At 38.1% G+C, this 4,307-nt stretch overlaps 1 pseudogene; it reads left to right on the top strand.

Moving 5' to 3' along the window:
- The first annotated feature begins 2,651 nt into the window (after window positions 1-2,651).
- Window positions 2,652-3,301, top strand: LOC129404218 (transcription initiation factor TFIID subunit 9-like; annotated as a pseudogene).
- The last annotated feature ends 1,006 nt before the right edge of the window (window positions 3,302-4,307 follow it).

Here is a 4,307-nt window from a genome sequence, read left to right as displayed (position 1 = left end):
GACACAGACAATATCATTGTGTATAAATAGAGGCAGGGGCATGCAGCAAGAGCCAAACAACAATAGAAACATTTTATGGGGAATACATGCCACAATCTGCCATCAGAAGCAAACATGAATGTCATATTCAAAGTTGTGTGCTTCTTCGCACTGCTCTAAAAGTGTTTTTTACAAGTGTAAATTCACACAACTACTGTGTGATTCTGACACAGAGCAACTGACCCCACCATGGTCCTTTATAGCAGGAAGAAGGTATTTGCTTACTCACCAAAGTCATATGTAGTTTTCACAATGGTTTGTTGTCATCCACAACGCATTCATTATGGGTTTTCCAAGTAAAATCCCCCTTCTTCTTGAGCCAACCTATACTCTATATGCCCATAATGAATACTGCCATGGTAATGCCAAGTGAGATTCTGTCCAAACTTCTGTCATCTTCTTTGGAAATCCTTCCAAACCCAGGGCCAGGAAACAATGATTATTTCTAAAGAGACTAGATTTACTTAATAGTATCTTGACAGATGGGAAAAAACAAGAGTGTTTACATAAGACCACAGGAGATTTGAACTGTAAATATCAGCAGAAATTCTGGTTTTAAGGGAACATAACAATGAAAATAAAAACTACCCCCAATCCAAATGCAAACAAATATTTTTTTATTTCTCTCCACAGTTTGTCAAGAAACTAGAACATTTTCTCAAAGATTTGCTCCTCAAGGAATAGTCTGCTAAGCTCTGTTTCTGCCCTCTCTGATGCTTACAGGAGTCATATTTTTCTCCGTTTGATTATGTCTGAGGATTTCACTCTTTGGGAGAAGTTTTTCATTGAATTCTGTTATCTCTTCCTAGGAGAAAGCATTAGCATGATTCTTTGCCACTCCTAGGAATAAGTATTTGTTTAAAATCTTCTTTTAAGGCCAAATCCATAAATTCAAACCTACAAGAGATAGAAAAACTCAGATAGATACAAGCTCTAACTCTTGTCAAATTTGAACACCCAAATCTGTTAGTCTCAAACTTGGCTGCATGTAACAATCACTGGATCTCTCCCCAAAGCTGCATTGAGTGGGTCAAAAGATGCCTGGTAAATCTGACTTTTTAACCATAGCCCCATCTGGTGTTGATGTAGGTAATCTAAGACTTGGCTTGGAAAAACCCTGCCAATCATTGTTCTCAAATGATATGGGTTCAAGATGCAAAGGACTAAAGAAGACTTTTAGCTTGTAGCAAAGAAAGACTTTTAGCTTATGCTTATAGCAAAGTTGTGGCCCTTACTGAAAAAAAAAATGTTTAGAGACTAATCATTCTGAAATATACACATTTAGGACAAATTCATAGAGGGGTGGGGCAAGGGAGATAGCTCTAATTGATTTAGATTGAGAAGTGCCTACTTCAAAATGAATAATGTACTTCTTACCTTTTTGAGTATTTTTCCCTTAAAGACTTTCTTAATTAGAGAACCCAGAAAGAGTTGTCAGTTTTGTTCAGAATTATAGCAGTTGGTTTTAGCTTTATGCATCAACAGTTCCAGGAACTGTTGAACTAGAAGTATAAATAGAAAGCAATAACACAAGTGCTATATCATAAAAGTTAAAGCAAAGTATTTTAAACAATTTATTATCTTGGAATGAGAGAAAAGTGGCTGGTGGGTGTAGAATCAGAGATTTTTCTCTGCTGACTTTTATTATAGATATAACAATCAAAGGAAATGTCTGGGTTTCCGGATGTTCCTCAAAAATTCTGATCTTAGTGAATTGAGAAAGGTTGTATGCAGGAAGTTGATATGTACTTATCTTCGCCATCTGCTATTTTATCAATGCAGCTTCATTTTCAGAACAAGAACTAGCAATGGTTATCTTTTCCAGGAGTGGCAGCTTACAGGTGGGAAGTTAAGAGTTAGGAATTGGAACAGAGTGGGTACAAGTCAAAAAAAGAAAAAAGAAAACAGACAATTCAGTGTTCCAACTCCACAATATGCTGATGTTTGAAACTTGGTCTCTGGATCTCTCAATTTAACTGAATTAAATTGAGACCTTCATGAATATTTTAGTTTGGGTTTCCCTACCATTAGTGCCCTGAGATAAGAATGTTGCGGTTTCATTTAGTAGCTAATCCTTCATTACCACAGAGAACTGGGATCCAGTAATTTTGGGGAAGCTCTGATGAATTGTGTCAAATATGCTTCAACATTGACCTGATGGATAAGGAACTGAAGTATCTTCTATAGATGTCCCTCAATCATTGGACAAGGGTAGCACCTAGCAGGTATTACCTCAGGCATTTCTGGTCTGTCCCATCTCTGGATTACGTGAACATTCATGGCCAGAATAAAACTCAAGAAGGAAGAGTGATAGGAACTTTGAAATTGGGGCACTCAGAAATGTGATAGCAGTAACAATATGGGTGAAGCACCAGTAATTACAGTGGCAGTGGAAGATGGGATGGATTTAAAATATAGTCAAATATTGGAGTGACCCACAAGAGTATTACATTTGCATGTATAAGATCAAAGTATCTCTTTTGAACTTCCTGCAGTTGTTATGATGAGGACTGTGTTGCTTCCAAACTCTGCTGGGTGAGAAGTGTCAAGAGCAGCACTGAAAAATGTTAATGTGGGTGATTTAGCTCAAAAAAGTCTGATCACCAGATATCATGGCATCTGGCAAAATGGCTTGTCCCCGAGCATGCTGAAAGATTCACAGATGATGGCACAAATCCTGAAGGACGTGGAATCACAAAATATGAGCCAAGTGTAACAAATTAGATATTAAAGTTTGCCTTTCAATATGACTACAATTTTAGATGAGGCAAAGATTTACTTAAATCATAAGAAAGCTCCTGTTGATAAAAAAAAATGTGTGATTGGCAATCCAGTATCACTCTGACCAGTAGTTTTCTTCTCTCTCAAGAAATATTTTATTGGAATAGCAAAGTAAAGAAATCAGACTATTTTGACAATGATCCAGCCATATCTTAACCCTATATCTTATAAATACTGCTTGACTGTTTCAATGTATAGACTTACATTTCTATCCCAAAAGCATCTACTTCTGTGGGAAGAATGACAGTTTTGTGGTTAAGTATTGGTTTAGTTTTTAGCAAACCAAATACTCCTACGCTTAGCATAATAGTCCCACTCTGCCTGTGTCAACTACAGGAGGGAATCTATTATCCCTTAGTGGGGAAAGGTTTACAGTGCAGATGCTTCCATCTCAGGCCCCAGCTGTAAACATGTCAATTCCTGCAACATCAACTCTTCAGTGTGTTCTTAATCCATTAATCCGTCATTAACTAGAATTTAAAACATTTTTATTGCTACAAATATGGCATCATCCTAAAAATACTACCAATAGTCATCAAACACATTGAAAATAAAACATGAGATGATTATGATGTGGATGATGATGTAGATGATAGTAATTGGTAATATATCCTTGTTGCATACAACATTTAAGCTTGGTCTTGAGCTCATTGCATTGATACGAAAATGCATGCGGGATATTTTTAAGATCTGTTTTAGAAAATAAGTGATATTTCATGAGTAAATATAGTGACCATACTTTTCCATTTATATGCTAGATATTCCTAAATAGATTAATTTTTTTAATTTTTTATTAGTGAATCACCATGGGGTACAGTTACATAGTTACAAACTTTAATGCTTGCGTTTCAGTCATACAATGATTGAGTACCCATCCCTCTACCAGTGCCCATTCTCCACCACCAATGATCCCAGTGTTCCTCCCATCACCCCCACCTCCTCCCCCCACCCCACCCCATCTCTATGGCAGGGCATTCCCTTTTGTTCTCTCTTTCCTTTTGGGTGTTGTAGTTTGCATTAGAGGCATTGAGTAGCCATTGTGTTCGATCTACAGTCTACATTTGGCTCACATCTCTCAACCCGAGTTGGTCCTCCAAATACCCTTTACTTGGTATTCCCTTCTCTATCTGAGCTGCCTTTGCCCCCAGCATTTGCGACCAGCTTTCAAGCCATGGGGTAGACCTCCTGGTCTTTATCTCTACTATTCTTGGGTGTTAGCCTCCCATTCTGTTACTTTTTATTCCACAATGTAGATTAATATTTTTACTGACCTTTAAAAATTGGGGTCCTTGCGGGGGCTGGATCGATAGCACAGCAGGTAGGGCATTTGCCTTGCATGCGGCCGACCCAGGTTTGATTCCCAGCATCCCATATGGTCCCCTGAGGACTGCCGGGAGTAACCCCTGTGCAGAGCCAGGTGTGACCCAAAATGCAAAAAAAAATTGGGGTCCTTGGGAGAAAGAGCATTAGTGATGGGTGTAATGTTG

The sequence above is a fragment of the Sorex araneus genome, chromosome 4 (assembly GCF_027595985.1).
Source record: "Sorex araneus isolate mSorAra2 chromosome 4, mSorAra2.pri, whole genome shotgun sequence".
NCBI lineage: Eukaryota > Metazoa > Chordata > Mammalia > Eulipotyphla > Soricidae > Sorex > Sorex araneus.
The sequence above is the reverse complement of the archived record's forward strand: the minus strand, read 5'-3'. Positions and strand labels throughout refer to the sequence as shown.